The 17,986-nt window shown below is 43.4% G+C and overlaps 1 long non-coding RNA gene across 1 annotated transcript in view; it reads left to right on the forward strand.

The window, feature by feature from the left end:
* LOC125988111 (uncharacterized) overlaps positions 1 to 17,986 on the forward strand; it is a 92,433-nt gene that overhangs the window by 51,567 nt on the left and 22,880 nt on the right. The window contains exons 3-5 of the long non-coding RNA XR_011086516.1: positions 11,485 to 14,624; positions 14,699 to 16,612; positions 16,687 to 17,950. This is a non-coding gene — a long non-coding RNA (uncharacterized lncRNA). The remainder of the gene's footprint in view (positions 1 to 11,484; positions 14,625 to 14,698; positions 16,613 to 16,686; positions 17,951 to 17,986) is intronic.

Genomic DNA, 17,986 nt, shown 5'->3' on the forward strand with positions numbered 1-17,986 from the left:
CCACAGCCACTGTCCTACTTTGCTTTGTGATCTTCAACCTCACTTGTATGACTCATTGAATATTTGCATTTTTGAGACCATCAGACAGATATATCATGATCTCAATCTATTTTATGTTCTTGTTTGGGTGATCCATTCCCCCCTTTGGATCACAACACCACCCTGAAAGCCACGGCAAAGGAAAACAGTATTGCATCAGCATGTGTGCGTCTGCCAGATCTTTGAAAAGTCCACCAAATAAGGCAAAACGTGAGTATAGTGTACAAATGAGGCTATTCCACACTGCCTGCTTTATGTGACAACATACTAAGCCGACAGCCAAGTGCTAATTAAAAAAGTTCATATGGAAGATGAAGGTGATGGATGTATCGCTTTTTGCATTTCTGTCCACAAATCCTCACCAAGGATGCTATTCAGTGGCAGTTGTTTCAAGCAGGTTAAAAGGAAAACTGGCCCGTAATGTCAATAGTGTGTTCTCCTGTCTGACGGAAGAACACATGTGTTTTGGACTCCCTTTTGTCTCTATGTTGCTCTTTGAAACATGTGCTTAGTAGTAGGCGTATGAGTGTATGAAGTCAGATGGCGAACTGCGAGCTCAGGGATGGCAGTGAGCCTGTTTTCCACCTTTTGATGAGAATTATGAATCTGGCGCAGCACGTGCTGAGGAAGGTGCGGCTGCCGTCGCCTCCTCTAGGTCAGATCCTCTCAACTTCAATGTTTGAACATTTCCATCATCGTTCTTTTTTTTTTTTGTTGCCCCTCCCGCTTGGCACCTGGCGCATCATCTGCTGTCCTGGTGCGTATTACGTGATGACGTGTGACGGTAAAAGCGGGTCACGGAGGCTTTGTTTTTGCATAGAGGTGAGCATGTCACAACAGGATTGAATACTTCCTGCGGTCCTTGAAGCTCCATTACCACCCCCCACCCCCAGCCTTCTGTTTGGATAAGGGGGCCCAGTTCCTAAGCATTGGGATACTGGTTGGAGTGATTATTTGGACGTGGAGGCGTACACGTGCAAAACACTTCTCTCTTTCCCGCTGAATTGTATGCTCTCAAGCTTAGTCATGTGTTTGCATCGCCATTTTTGCTTCTTTGAACCAACAAACAAGTTATTGTCACTTTCTCACTCAGTTTATTGCAACATAAATCCTTGATGAAGCTGTTGGTGGATTTATTGAAGCCTAATGGGGTTGTAAATGTCCAGAGTACAGCACAGGTAGAAGCCTCCACCACTCTTCAATGCATGCAATTCTCAAGTTATTTATTTTACAATATGCATATAAAACAGTTTAAATCATTCGGAGGTCATCATGTATACCAGGAAAATGAAACATTCTTAAGACCTGTTTGGTTTTTCAGCCTGGGAAATTAACTAAAGTTAGCTTTTCTTTTCTAAAGTAGCAAATAAAATGAATTTGAATGCAAATGTTTCAGTATTATTATTGAGATTAATCAATTTAGCCGGCACTTAATCAAACTGTTTCTGTTTTGGAGAAATCGAGGATCCATTCCAAAATATGCAAACAGCAACAGTGTTCATGCAGCATACAAATTGTTAGGTGCAAGACAGTCCAAGTCATGAGTTTTTATGATTTACACTACTTTATATTTAGCAGTAATTACAATAAATGAAAAACCTGAAGTCTTGAGTCCTTGGACATTACCAAATTATTAAAATGCTTTTCCATTACAGCAGGGGTGGCAAAGTCATTTTTGTTGCAGGCTACATTTTAGTTATGGTTTCCTGTAGAGGGTCATTATGACATTGAAACCATACAAATGTCATCTCATTATATTACATGTACTTAGGGAAACTACTTCATCTACATCAAGGATGATATTTTGTTCAAATATTGGCTTTACCGGATAAAACTGTGGTTGCTCAAGCGCCGGCTATCCTGAAGGCTTAAGATACTGTACAAGGGAAATAAAAATTGCTTGCTTATCTCTAAAATTATTTCTCTCTTTAATATGTATTCTATATATTCTACCTATATAATTTTAGCATGAATCATGGATTTATTTCTATTATTAAAGATTTCGATAAAACACATGTACAGTACATATATAGTAGACATTTGTTCATTTTTTAGTATTTTGTATTATGTACAATAAATTAATTAAAACATTTATTGAAAGGAGTGAATAAAATGAATAATACATACTAAACTAATACAACAAAAAGAGATAGAGTGATAAAAAGAGCGAGAGAGGGAGAGAGAGATGGCAAACACGACCGACCACCACCTGAGCTAATGTGGAAAACACGTTCCACAGATTCTTGGCTGGTTTTGGGAAAAGAGGGAAAAGAAAAGACGTTTTTCGGTAATTGCAACCACATTTTTTTGACACATTCACATTCTACGGGACAATGAGAAAACTGTACATTCAAGACGTCATCAGTGTGTCTGTATACCCACTCCATGGTATGAATGTTGCTGGAAAACTGAATTCCCCCCTATTTATGAAGCAGGCAAAAGTCATGTTCCATATTATTTTCAAATAATTATTTTCCCCAAAAAATCATTATCTGATTTGTTGTTGTCTGTTAAATGACAGGATTTGTGTCATGTTGAGAATAACTCATTTTGCACCACAAAGTTGTGTGTTTAACTTGCATACTAGGAACAGCCATTATTTTACCGTGGGGGGGATTGCATTTACGAGTTCAATAAGAGTTTATTTCCAAAAGTATGATAACCTTAAGGGTTTCATTTCATTTATGCATTCGGCCAATTGCCTGTTTCATATGATCGTAAAGCACTTTAATGCGGACTGCTTCGTTTTCAGTCAGCTGTCCATGATTTATCATTTCAACAAGAATGAGGAATTTCATGGCCATTTTTCAAATGCTCATAACTTTTCATCTGAAAGGGCTGTGGATTATAATAATAACAATCATAATAACCTCTGTTTATATGATGGACAGTATCTCTCCACTCTGGCCCTGCAGGCAATGTAGTATATTTTCTTTGGTGTGAGTGAGTCCATCCTAGTGTTCCATCCGGAGTGGCCACCAGGCAAGACTGGATGGTGATGGAAAAGAACTTCTCTGACACAGACATTTTGGTTAGATAAAGATTTTATTCCATTGCTGATGTCAAAAAAGTCTCCCTGAATCATGATGTTCATGCGTGGGTGTGTACTTCCATGCATCCGTGCTCCCTTCGCCTGTATTTGTCTTCTTATCAGCCTCAATATTTAAATTCACATATGTCTGTAAAAAACATTTTTTCTACTTTCAAGTCCTGTAGGATCATCCACTCTCTTGAAGCAACTGAATTTTGTCTGCAGGAACTGATAACAGCTCCATGCCAACACTAAATATTTTCCATTGGTCAAGCCTATCTGTTTACCCGCAATTAATATCGCCCCCCCAAAAAATCTGTGTGCAAATAAATAGATCCTAACTTAAATGAGAGTTCACTAATGATTGCAATGTCAACATCTATCTATGTATTATCATATACCTCAACAGTCTTATTACAATAATGACCAACTCACTCTACAACATCCTTTGTATATCTTAAAAAATAGCAAAGACAATTTCAACACAACTTTTTTCACAAATTAGGGTGTTATTAGACCAGTGTGAATATTTTCCAGTCAATAAAAATAAATTATGGTTGTTTAAAGGAGGGCAGGAGTTTTTCTTATTTGATATATAGCTACAGATACGAAGACCTGTACAGAGTGAATGAATGTAGGACTCTACAGAGGCGTCCTTGTTCTTATAAATTCATGCATCAGCTACTTTTTTTTTTTGCCTCCTTTCAAAACTCATACTCCTGTCAGCCCCCCAACCCCCACCCCATCTGTGCTACAAAATGTGTGCATTGTCAAGTATGAAATAGGCTGCAGGAAAATAAGGGATGGATCTTGTGCGATGGTGTGAGCATTCATCATCGAATCCTAACATCTGCCCTTTGGCCTGTAATCACGATAGGAGAATAATCTTGGCCAGGAAAAATAAGGAAAACTAAGTCTGGAACTGTTTCACAAAGACAACAATTCTTGAGCAGAGTGGTTCCACTTACATTAACAGATCAACTAAGAGATCACGTTACCTCTGTTATGTTAAAGTCTTCCATTGTTTAAGTTAAGATTTTAGAGGATTGTGCACTGGAAGCGACCAAGATATTTTGTTGCCAATGTGAGATGAAGAGGATGATTCTACATTTTTAGGAGTCTTTCAATCCCCCGACTTCCTTCCTGTGTCAAGATGCGCCCCTGCCAAATCGCTGGTCAATTAGTCTGTCACTGCAAATAACAATAACAGCAACAGCCACGCTGCTCTATATCTGAGAGGATCCAAGGCTGCAATACACATTATTTTCTGGAAACGTGGAGACATTTGAGATGATTTCAGGAAGCTCTCAACTCACTTGTTTATCTTTCAAATGAGGCCCAATTTGGACTGAAACTTGACTCCTCAGACTTGCACATGTTTTTATGCACTCAATGTCAGCAAATCATATCAAATGTCAATCAAACTTTGATTTTTTTTTTCCCCCCGTCGGAGAAACATGATCTTATCGTGAGCAACTGGATTGCTTTAGCCTAGGTGATTATAGACGTTGCCAAACCTTTGGTATCAGTTCAGTTCAGAACAATTTCAGCGTCATATGCGCTATTGGAAATTTACTCCAGTACTTGGAGATTGGAGAAAGCAGGTGTATCGTGGGATTGGTCCCAAAATTTCATTCCTAAGAAATTGTTCAGTGAATGAAAACCTTGTTTAGATCTTCTGATAAGCCTTTTGGGGCTGGATCCGCAGGGTTGAAAACCATTACTACTACAACATTCCTCACAGCATATGATTTCAGGTTATACCTCTTTCATTAAGTTGTTCTCTTTGGCTTCTGAAATATGTTCTACTTTATAATGAGTAACTTGCTTGACGTAACGTCAGATTAAAACAATGACTGGAAAAGTGCCACTACCCAATTTTATTGACATGGAAGTTGGCCACTTGCCATTGCTTCCCTTAGACACACTACATCAATAGCAAAATCATTTGAAAATAGATTTAATTCCTCTGCTCACTGTGATAACTGTCCTCGCCCAGCCATCAGAAAGAAGGACGGTGGAAGTGACGATCATCCGAGGTGACGTTGTAGAAGGGAAGGTGACATTTTGCTTTGTCTTGCTTTTTCTGGGAAATCCTCCTATTCACTACTTATGAGTTTCAGGACAAGAAATTAAGTTAAACTACATGTTTAAACACACTGAGCAGTGTGTTTTACTTTTATTTTCAATGTACTCAAATCCATGTATGATTTTATGAGTGCATGCATTCTTGGACGTTCAACACGTCCATCACATGTCATTGTATGTTTTAGGAAAACTTTGATTGATCATGAGTTTTGCTCAAGGATCATGGCTCTTCTTCAATGCAATGTTATGTAACAGCACAGAAGTGAATGATAAATGTGCAGAGAGAGTGATGAGAGTGCAAAAAATCTGTGTGTCTCCCTTAAATGTGTGTGTGTGCTTGTGTGTGTGCATGTTCACGTTTGTGTGTGTGTGTGTTTGAGAAACAGAATGTGAATACAAGAAGGAAAAGAGGAATGAGGAACATGGACCAAGAATGATAAATCAAGAGAAGGAATTAATGAGGCGTAACGAGGTAGGGAACTGACGTTTGCCTCCGTGCAAACCTCGAATCTGTGACGAAACTATCATGCTGGATGCGTCATGTTCCCCATGCTATCAACCCATGATTCATTTCCTTAATGTGTTCTTAAGCCCTAGCTGTACACTATACACCTTTTCCCCCCTCTCTCTTTGCTCACAAACATCAACTTGTGGTAAGACTCACGTCTCCATCTGCTACTGATAACACATTGAAGAAAAAAAAATCAAGCCTGGAAATCTTTGGCCAACCCTAGTGGAGTGTGCAGTCTCTGTTAAGTTACCACTGTGAAATGTATTCCTAGAAGCACCTTGATTTATAACACCAGTTGGGTCTAACTACATAGTATAGGTTTTAATATCGCAGTTTTCAACATCAAATAGCTTTTCAGGAGCATAGCTACTTTTGTGTTCAAGAAGCCAGAGCAAAAATTAGAATACAGACAAAGCCGAAAATGAAAAATTGTGTTTATGTTATTTCTCCACATTATTTTCTTTACAAAGCAAATTGTTGTGGTCATGGAACCAGCTGGCTCAGGGGACACCTTCATGATGACTGCAGTATGTCTACCCCACTTAAGCCACATAAGAACACATATATGTTTAGTTAGAAACAATGACGAGGTGCCTCATTTCAGTAGAGATCCCACATATAAAGATTGAGACACATATACAGATTGCATATAAAAGAAAAAAGTACATATCCTATCCTAAGTTTTGATGGTGTAAAGTGGTCACGTTGAAGATATGATAGCCCTAAGGTCACAGAATATTAAATACCCACTGAAGGTTAAAAACTCACCACCCTCCACTTCAAGAATTTAAGCTATACTTGTCACAACTGCCTTAACACATACCGAGGCCATAATTATGGCTAAAACATGTTCCCCTTTGAGAGTTCGCTTGGGACCAGGTGTAGCTAGACCTGAGCTGAAGCAGGGTGTGTTGTTATTCAAATAATCTGCCCTTAAAGGCCAAACTGCTCAACCTTGAGCAAGTAGGTGCAGAATATATTTACAATAGTCTATATTATTGTGTTTGTCCAGGTGTGTAACAGAAGTCAAAGAGGCTTCAGGGGGATGCTGACAGGGTTTATGGAAGGGTTTTGTTTCTAAGATAACACCAAAACACAATTAACCCCCACCGATACATGAGAAGCCCTTCCTGACCCTCAGAATACCAGCAGTTTTCCTGTCAGCCAGCCTCCCTAAGTGAGGCTATTGTAAGAAAAAAAAAAGTGTGTTTACTTTGGCCTGTGCTCACCTTTTTTGCTATTACTTAACCCAACCCATCATCGTTCATTCCCTACCTTCACCGCACAACCACACACAGATTGGAGATTTGTAGCTTGATATTCAAGCCTCTTTTCCAAATTACCTTTGTGGCGTCACCTTGCCCCTATCATCCCCTCTGGTGAACAATGTTAGTTTTCAAACTTTTTACTGGTAATGTTTGGTGTGTGCTCCCCGCTTCCCACCACACGCCAAAACCAAAGCACATTCCTGGCAAAGTGCTGTAAAATAAACGACGGGCCACTAGATTTCAACGAAGCGAGATGGAGCGGATGAGAGCAAAAACAAGCGCGTGTCAGCAAGAGAACGGGCAATTGTTAGAATGCAAGGTTGTACTGATTGTTGATACAGATGGCCACACTCTGAGCTGACCTTGGACATGCAAAAAATGGGAAAAGAATTTTCAAATGCAGTCAAAGTCAAAGTCCGGTGGCCACCTGTTCCACTTTGCGTTGCCGTGTACGGCAATTTCACCCTTTGTTCCGCGTTATGTAAATCGGCCATAGGTTCCACTTTTTCATTCAATATTGCCTTAATAAAAACACAAATACATCCGCAGGTGTAGGAATTCACGTGGTAGTCAATCGGCTGAGTCATCGCATGAACGGCGATTGGACCAAAACTTGCTTAAGATTGGTAAATGGTGAGCCAGAAAGAGGTTTTTTTTTCTGTTTTATGCAATAATAGTTTTTCAGTTTTGCATGGTGGTGAGTACAATGTAAAGTGACGGTGCTTGCGAATCGCACCGAAAAAAATCCACCAAGAAACATCAAATTCAAACCAAATTCAATCAATTCAAAATCAAACTGTTTCCACTGCATGCTGGGATTTTTTTCTTTCCTCTATGTTTTCCCACAGATAGCAACCCTTCTAAAAAAAAGAATACTTTATTAGCCCTCATTGTCAAATTTTGCACAAAATAGGCTTTATCGTATCACATATGTTGAGACTATTGAATTACCTATGCTGATATTCTTTATTCCTTTGAATTAGATCCACTAAAATTACATTATACTTGTATTTTTGACATGTTTGGTTGTCAAAATAAAGGCGCGATGTTTCGAAATGTGTCTTTTGTCTTGCTTATCCCTTAAGCTGTTGAAGGTTATTATGTCTGTTCCACATTGTCCCACATAACCATGCTATTTGACTCCAGTCTAGTTAAAGCAGTAAAAGTGATCATTTGCACTTTTATTAGATACTGCTAAAACTCATCTTTTAGCAGAACTCTAGTTTAAATATACTCTAGTTTGACTATAAATATTTATAGACACACAAAGCACATTTATTTGCATCCACCTGTAATGTACAATCTGTAATCAAACATTTGGACCGCCAAAGTCTGCACACAAAGCATATTCACGCAGGTACAGTGTGTAAGCGGATGTTTGTGTAACTGTTATTTATGCTTGGGGGCGGGTTGGTAACAGACACTTGGACACAGCATCAGGAGCCCTCATCAAGTTGTGCTTTGAGATTTGCTTTGCAGCAGAAAACAGCTGGAGTTTTCACCACTTTGATCCACCGCCTTCAGCACGTGGCCACCCAAAAGGGAGATCAACAAAGCCAAGCTGAATGAATGAGGTGAAATTCATGTCAGAATCTTGAAAGTATATCGTGAACAATGTTTGCGTGGACAGAATAAAACACATTTGCAAATACAAGGAATGAGGTCCGATGTGATGAAGACCTTCGAGCTTGTCTTCTTCCCCCTGTGGTCGCAACCCCCCCACCCCTTTGCTGTAACTCAAACCCGGGCAGTTCGTAGGAAAACACTCTGCGGTCATAGATTGCTATTTGACGTCAAAAGTGTTTTAACGTGAGGCCATAGGGACCCTTCTTAACAGTGGGTCTGGTCCACTTGCCAAATTATTCATATTCGCCTCCGCCCATCATTTTGTGAAAATTTCTCAATAGCCTGGTCTGTTTGCCAATTTCGATTCAAACAAGGACCTTATTGAAGCAGATATTGTTTTGGTTCAGCAACAATGCATCTTGAATATTTGCCAATTGAACATTTGGCTTCGCTTCACTTTCGCTTCACAACAATTCTACTATTAAAATGGCACATTCTTCATTGGCGGGGTGCAGGTGAGCCTGTGCAGGCTGATTTTGCGAAAGGCGGGTTACACCCTTGAGTGGTTACCGAACATTCATATTCACACCTATAGACAATTTTAAGACTACTGTTGACCTAAGACATTTGTTTTTATAATCAGGGGAGAAGCTGGAATTCTGAAAGCATGAGAAGAACATACGAACTCCACAATGGAAGGGTTAATTGTCACAACTAAAACTCGAAGAATATAAAACATATCCAAAGTTAATCATATGATGCTCACTGGTCTGAAGTCTCATGTGTCTTAAACCGCCATTTTGTTCAAGTTCAGCCTTTCGGGATTACATAGTATAATTCTATTTGTCTAATAAATTCACACAAGTGTTGACATCTGTTGACAAGTCTGAACTCATGATCCAAAAGACAACAACATAGGCAAACCAACAACAACCGAGGCCTCTAATCTCGGGCTTATTCAAAAAGCGTGCCGGTCCATGCTTAGGGCAAAGTGTGAGAATTGAGGTTGCTTTGTAATCATGTCTTCCCCTCCAAATCGACAGCTGGATAAGCAGGTAAGTGGCACAACTTCCATCCTAATGACAACCCCTGGCTGGCTGCTGTCAACAAGGCCAAAGGGGTTTAAGACCAACTGCCGGGACGATTAGGAACACAACAGGGAATAGCAATACCTTTTCCATACTGCTCTCGGCTTCGTTACATAACCAATTCTATATTTCCGAAAGGCAGGAGAATGAGCTACCGCACCACAACCTGTTTCTGGAAAGAGTAAGAGAGAAAATATTCAACTTTTCTGGGTATTTGGAAGGGGGGGACTTGAGACCACGGATTGACATTGAACCAGGTGCACATTATGAAAACACAACAGCCTTGTGACTGACATTGAAAAACACACATGCTTGAATGTCAATACACGACTAAATCCGGTGCCTGACACGTCCACACCATCAAAATGCGTTTGCACATATGGATATGTTACAGTGTGAAAGCTAATAAACACGTGTGCATGGATACAAGTGTAAAAATGTTCACCTCACATTAACAATCTACAGGTGGAGGGCAGCACAGGAAATGTAATGCTGCCACTTCATGACAAATGAAATGTTCCCAACTTCTTAGCATACCACACAAAGCACATACCACCGATAATCACTTCAATTTAGATTTGCATAGATGTTGTTCAAAGATTGTCAAACACATTTTTTCAGTCTCAACAACTTAATTCATGTTAAATGAGTCTTAAAGAGGGAACACACGTAGCAACGTTTAAAATGTGACAAACCCTACAAAAAAGTAAAAAAAAAAAAAAGACAGAAAATGGGCAATTGTGTGCCTTTTGCTTTCAGTGTGTTATTCAGTGTGTTATCCAATGTTCTCTTCCAAACTAGATATCTGGAGAGTACCACGACAAGTCGTAGCAGACTTAGCAGTAATAAAATAAGAAGAAATAAAACAGCTAACAGTCAGCTTCTCTGCTATCTATGAGTTGCATTTGCACACTTTTTTTTTATACCAGCTCAGTGACCTAGTGGTAGAGTGTCCGCCCTGAGACTGGAAAGTGTGAAGTTGTATCTGTAAAATGAGAAAAGTAATAAGATGATACCATGACAAAAGTTTACAACACTTTTGACTCACGCCTATTTCACTGCACCTCTGACTGTTTCTTCTGAAGCCATAACACAATGCATTGTGGAAAAAAAATCCGTGAAGCAGCGAGGCCGTGAAAGGTGAACCGTGGTATAACGAGGGATTACTGTATACGTATTACAGATCCCGCGCATAATTAATTTCAGACGTTTAGCTTTGCTCAATGCTTATATACACAAACATACGTAGCTTATTATAGATCGTGTGCCTTGATATTGTCCATTTGTCAGCTTAAACTCCCTCCTACTCACACACGCAAAACTGCATGCACACGCACACATGTACGCATGCACATGCACATCCTCTCCTCTTTCATTTCTCGGAAGAGGCCCTGGAAAAGTGTGCGGACCAAGTACCAGCACACATTTCTCCAACTGTTCAATTTCAGTATCCTTGAGTCTCAGTGTGTGCAGTTAAAATGTTTCGCTTGGTGATAAAAACATTTGTCTGTCATATAGTCAAAATCTTGGAACTTGTGACAAGATTCTAATCAAACTATTTAAGTTCATGCACTCACCTCCCTACATTTCTTTTCAGTGTTAAGTTATAGAAAAGAAGAAACAAGGTGGTCCTGGACAACATTAAATAAATTTCCAAAAAATGAATGAAACTAGCTGGCAGGCACAAGTGTGGTATTGGCAGGGGCCTGCGGTCAGAGAAGGCAAGGGAGCCTCCCCTGCCACCATGAAAAGTTGAAAAACAAATTATTAATATAAAGTCATTTTCCTTTTAATTCCAATAGTTTTGTATCATATTGAACCAAAATCGCTGAATTTTTATAGTTATTTTAAAACCAATTTTATTTTTTATTTTCTTTATAATTTTTTTTATAGGGTGAGAAGCTCAGTCATCCGGGAGAGACTCGGAGTAGAGTCGCGACTCCTCCACATTGAGAGGAGCCAGATGAGGTGGCTCGGGCATCTTATCAGGATGCCTCCTGGTCGCCTCTCTGGGGAGGTGTTCCGGGCATGTCCCACCGGTAGGAGACCCCGGGGGATGACCCAGGACGCGCTGGAGAGACTATGTATCTCAGCTGGCCTGGGAACGCCTTGGGATCCCCCGGAATGAGCTGGATGAAGTGGCTGGGGAGGGGGAAGTCTGTGAGTCCCTCCTAAAGCTGCTGCCCCCGCGACCCGACCCCGGATAAGCGGAAGAAGATAGATGGATGGATACATTTTTTTTCATAATTTTATTTTTCATTTTTATTTTTATTTTAAAGCCAACTTTCTGCCTAGCCTCCTCTGAGGCTGCCTATGTTGACAGGCTATGCAGTTAGACAGAACTACTCTCTGTCTTTATGTCACTGTTTAAGTGTTCAAACACTGTGGCTATATTAACAAATGTCCGTAGTTAAGCTGATGTATTGAATATCTAGTGTTTTTTGACATCGGTCTGTAATGTCATGTTTAAGATGAACAGAACGGCTTTGAAAAGACACTTTAGTGAGACTACGAGATCTTGTTCTCCAGCCTTACGGTAGGAGGTGCTAGTGATCCCGATGCTTCATGCGCCTACCTGTAGAATTAGAGATCTCCCGATTTAATTAAACCGTGAGCACCTGAGGAGCAGTCGTCCGTACATTTCGTTTTACATAGTTTTTTTCCCCCCGGTTTTTACATTTTGTTTGACAATGGAGGATTACATATCCAAAGGATTTTCAACTATGGATTTTTGGTCGAAGCAGGAGGTCAGCAGTAAAGGAAGAGCAACTCCGGAGTTAAAAGGTTTGATTCGACAACGGGACCTCGGAACGGAGTGGTACGCGCGATCGAAAACAAGTTTATTTACTTGTGCTTTATTGAGAGTTTTTATGTGTAAAGACTACTGATATGAGATTTTAATTAAAATACTTCAAATTAAATAATGAATAAGCCATACTAGAGCAGCGTTCCCCCACATTTTGTGACAGTTAGTTGCCGGAAAATGTTTACGTGTGGGGGGGACGTTAGTGCTTCCCCAGTCATGAACCTCACCGCATGTCACTTGTATTCATAATTTAGTGAATGTGCAATTACAATAATATTCCAGATAAGGGATGACCGATTTGAATTTAATTTTGGTTAACCCTAATCCTAATTTTAAAAAAAAGGTACATTAAATCCCCCCCCCCCCAAAAAAAAAAAAACAAAAACCTAAAAAAATCTAAATAAGCCAACCAACCTAAATTCAATTGGCCGCAATGCTAGGAATAACCACTAGAGTGTGCATGAGTAGTAATAGTGACCCTCTGGCAAAAAACACAGGTTGGCTTTCCCTGGGGCCTTGCGGTGTATGAAGCACAGGGAATTGGCTCAGATTCCAAATTGTTACCCCTGGATTGATCCTGAGCTCTTCTGCCTTGAGTGGCTTGACCCGGATACCTAGCGGTGTTAACGAAGGGTCAAGGTGACTCAGGGTGTAAGTGCTCTTGGATCCTAATCGGAGGAGAAAAGCAGCGGCTCACCGCGGCTGGTTCTCACTCTGATGGGGGTAGATTGATCCCCAGCTCTTCTGCCCTGAGTGGCTTGACTTGGATACCTAGCGGTGTTAACGAAGGGTCAATGCAACTCAGGGAAGGACCTTAATCGAGGCTCAGTCTTCTATGAGGGGTAGCCTCGCTCATGCAACAGCACATTGCACCACACACGTTAATGTTGGACCCTAAATGGCCAATTGGCACAGAATTGTTACCCCTGGATTGATCCTGAGCTCTTCTACCTTGAGTGGCTTGACCCGGATACCTAGCGGTGTTAACGAAGGGTCAAGGTGACTCAGGGTGTAAGTGCTCTTGGATCCTAATCGGAGGAGAAAAGCAGCGGCTCACCGCACAGGTTCCAAATTGTTACCCCTACTACTCACATCCCCTAGTCCAGCTTAGGTGACTAGGCCGAGGATGCACCGGGACCTAGGCGTTGCAGAGTAGGGTTTCTTTTTAAGCCGTTCCCTCCACAGGTATTGCAATACAGGTGAGTTCCCTCTAGGTACTTTGTTTGACTTCCCTGGAGCCTCACGTTGGAGGAATGGCTCCAGCATCTCCTTGGCTCATGCGTTGACCTGGGAGAAAGAAGATTGCTCAAGAAGAAAGAAGCTTTTTTTTGTAGGTACAACCGGGAGGAGAGCACTGGGGAGGCACTGCTTTGTCAGGGCTGGCTCCAGTGCTCTTAAACCCTGATCAGAGGAGAAAGGCAGCGGTTCACCGCGGCTGGCCTACTCTGATCGGGGAGGATCGATCCCCAGCTCTTCTGCCCTGAGTGGTTGACCTGGATACCTGGCGGTGTTAACTAAGGGTCAGCAACTCAGGGGGTACGTATGGGCCCCCCTGAGTTCCGATTCTTGGGACAAAGCACGCAGGGTGTGGTGGTCCAGAGCGGAAGGACCTTAATCCAGGCTCAGTCTTCTATGAGGTGTAGCCTCGCTCATGCAACAGCACATTGCACCACACACGTTGTTAATGTTGTACCCTAAATGGCCAATTGGCGCAGGTTCCAAATTGTTACCCCTACTATTCACATCCCCTAGTCCAGCTTAGGTGACTAGGCCGAGGATGCACCGGGACCTAGGCGTTGCAGAGTAGGGTTTCTTTTTCAGCTATTCCTTCCACAGGTATTGCAATACAGGCGAGTTCCCTCTAGGTACTTTGTTTGACTTCCCTGGAGCCTCGCGATGTTGGAGGAATGGCTCCAGCATCACCTTAGGTCATGCGTTGACCTGGGAGAAAGAAGATTGCTCAAGAAGAAAGAAGCTTTTTTTTGTAGGTACAACCAGGAGGAGAGCACTGGGGAGGCACTGCTTCGTCAGGGCTGGCTCCAGTGCTCTTGAACCCTGATCAGAGGAAAGAGGCAGCGGTTCACCGCGGCTGGCCTACTCTGATCGGGGAGGACTGATCCGCAGCTCTTCTACCCTGAGAGGCTTGACCTGGATACCTAGCGGTGTTAACGAAGGGTCAATGCAACTCAGGGGAAGGACTTTAATCGAGGCTCAGTCTTCTATGAGGGTAAGTCTCGCTCATGCAACTGCACATTGCACCACACATGTTAATGTTGGACCCTAAATGGCCAATTTGCACAGATTCCGAATTATTACCCCTGGATTGATCCTGAGCTCTTCTGCCTTGAGTGACTTGACCCGGATACCTAGCGGTGTTAACGAAGGGTCAAGGTGACTCAGGGTGTAAGTGCTCTTGGATCCTAATCGGAGGATAAAAGCAGCGGTTCACCGCGGCTGGCCTACTCTGATCGGGGAGGATCGATCCCCAGCTCTTCTGCCCTGAGTGGCTTGACCTGGATACCTAGCGGTGTTAACGAAGGGTCAATGCAACTCAGGGGAAGGACTTTAATCGAGGCTCAGTCTTCTATGAAGGTAAGTCTCACTCATGCAACTGCACATTGCACCACAAACGTTAATGTTGGACCCTAAATGGCCAATTGGCACAGATTCCAAATTGTTACCCCTGGATTGATCCTGAGCTCTTCTGCCTTGAGTGGCTTGACCCGGATACCTAGCGGTGTTAACGAAGGGTCAAGGTGACTCAGGGTGTAAGTGCTCTTGGATCCTAATCGGAGGAGAAAAGCAGCGGCTCACCGCGGCTGGTTCTCACTCTGATTGTGGTAGATTGATCCCCAGCTCTTCTGCCCTGAGTGGCTTGACCTGGATACCTAGCGGTGTTAACGAAGGGTCAATGCAACTCAGGGAAGGACCTTAATCGAGGCTCAGTCTTCTATGAGGGGTAGCCTCGCTCATGCAACAGCACATTGCACCACACACGTTAATGACACCCCTGCCCTAAATGGCCAACTGGCACAGGTTCCAAATTGTTACCCCCACTACTCACATCCCCTAGTCCAGCTTAGGTGACTAGGCCGAGGATGCACCGGGACCTAGGCGTTGCAGAGTAGGGTTTCTTTTTAAGCCATTCCCTCCACAGGTATTGCAATACAGGTGAGTTCCCTCTAGGTACTTTGTTTGACTTCCCTGGAGCCTCACGATGTAGGAAGCACAGCAACGTTGGAGGAATGGCTCCAGCATCTCCTTAGCTCATGCGTTGACCTGGGAGAAAGAAGATTGCTCAAGAAGAAAGAAGCTTTTTTTTGTAGGTACAACCAGGAGGAGAGCACTGGGGAGGCACTGCTTCGTCAGGGCTGGCTCCAGTGCTCTTGAACCCTGATCAGAGGAAAGAGGCAGCGGTTCACCGCGGCTGGCTTACTCTGATCGGGGAGGATCGATCCCCAGCTCTTCTGCCCTGAGTGGTTGACCTGGATACCTGGCGGTGTTAACTAAGGGTCAGCAACTCAGGGGGTACGTATGGGCCCCCCTGAGTTCCGATTCTTGGGACAAAGCACGCAGGGTGTGGTGGTCCAGAGCGGAAGGACCTTAATCCAGGCTCAGTCTTCTATGAGGTGTAGCCTCGCTCATGCAACAGCACATTGCACCACACACGTTGTTAATGTTGTACCCTAAATGGCCAATTGGCGCAGGTTCCAAATTGTTACCCCTACTATTCACATCCCCTAGTCCAGCTTAGGTGACTAGGCCGAGGATGCACCGGGACCTAGGCGTTGCAGAGTAGGGTTTCTTTTTCAGCTATTCCTTCCACAGGTATTGCAATACAGGCGAGTTCCCTCTAGGTACTTTGTTTGACTTCCCTGGAGCCTCGCGATGTTGGAGGAATGGCTCCAGCATCACCTTAGGTCATGCGTTGACCTGGGAGAAAGAAGATTGCTCAAGAAGAAGCTTTTTTTTGTAGGTACAACCAGGAGGAGAGCACTGGGGAGGCACTGCTTTGTCAGGGCTGGCTCCAGTGCTCTTGAACCCTGATCAGAGGAAAGAGGCAGCGGTTCACCGCGGCTGGCCTACTCTGATCGGGGAGGACTGATCCGCAGCTCTTCTACCCTGAGAGGCTTGACCTGGATACCTAGCGGTGTTAACGAAGGGTCAATGCAACTCAGGGGAAGGACTTTAATCGAGGCTCAGTCTTCTATGAGGGTAAGTCTCGCTCATGCAACTGCACATTGCACCACACATGTTAATGTTGGACCCTAAATGGCCAATTTGCACAGATTCCGAATTATTACCCCTGGATTGATCCTGAGCTCTTCTGCCTTGAGTGGCTTGACCCGGATACCTAGCGGTGTTAACGAAGGGTCAAGGTGACTCAGGGTGTAAGTGCTCTTGGATCCTAATCGGAGGAGAAAAGCAGCGGTTCACCGCGGCTGGCCTACTCTGATCGGGGAGGACCGATCCCCAGCTCTTCTGCCCTGAGTGGCTTGACCTGGATACCTAGCGGTGTTAACGAAGGGTCAATGCAACTCAGGGGAAGGACTTTAATCGAGGCTCAGTCTTCTATGAAGGTAAGTCTCACTCATGCAACTGCACATTGCACCACACACGTTAATGTTGGACCCTAAATGGCCAATTGGCACAGATTCCAAATTGTTACCCCTGGATTGATCCTGAGCTCTTCTGCCTTGAGTGGCTTGACCCGGATACCTAGCGGTGTTAACGAAGGGTCAAGGTGACTCAGGGTGTAAGTGCTCTTGGATCCTAATCGGAGGAGAAAAGCAGCGGCTCACCGCGGCTGGTTCTCACTCTGATTGTGGTAGATTGATCCCCAGCTCTTCTGCCCTGAGTGGTTTGACCTGGATACCTAGCGGTGTTAACGAAGGGTCAATGCAACTCAGGGAAGGACCTTAATCGAGGCTCAGTCTTCTATGAGGGGTAGCCTCGCTCATGCAACAGCACATTGCACCACACACGTTAATGACACCCCTGCCCTAAATGGCCAACTGGCACAGGTTCCAAATTGTTACCCCCACTACTCACATCCCCTAGTCCAGCTTAGGTGACTAGGCCGAGGATGCACCGGGACCTAGGCGTTGCAGAGTAGGGTTTCTTTTTAAGCCATTCCCTCCACAGGTATTGCAATACAGGTGAGTTCCCTCTAGGTACTTTGTTTGACTTCCCTGGAGCCTCACGATGTAGGAAGCACAGCAACGTTGGAGGAATAGCTCCAGCATCTCCTTAGCTCATGCGTTGACCTGGGAGAAAGAAGATTGCTCAAGAAGAAAGAAGCTTTTTTTTGTAGGTACAACCAGGAGGAGAGCACTGGGGAGGCACTGCTTTGTCAGGGCTGGCTCCAGTGCTCTTGAACCCTGATCAGAGGAAAGAGGCAGCGGTTCACCGCGGCTGGCCTACTCTGATCGGGGAGGACTGATCCGCAGCTCTTCTACCCTGAGAGGCTTGACCTGGATACCTAGCGGTGTTAACGAAGGGTCAATGCAACTCAGGGGAAGGACTTTAATCGAGGCTCAGTCTTCTATGAGGGTAAGTCTCGCTCATGCAACTGCACATTGCACCACA

The sequence above is a fragment of the Syngnathus scovelli genome, chromosome 2, assembly GCF_024217435.2.
Source record: "Syngnathus scovelli strain Florida chromosome 2, RoL_Ssco_1.2, whole genome shotgun sequence".
Classification (NCBI taxonomy): domain Eukaryota; kingdom Metazoa; phylum Chordata; class Actinopteri; order Syngnathiformes; family Syngnathidae; genus Syngnathus; species Syngnathus scovelli.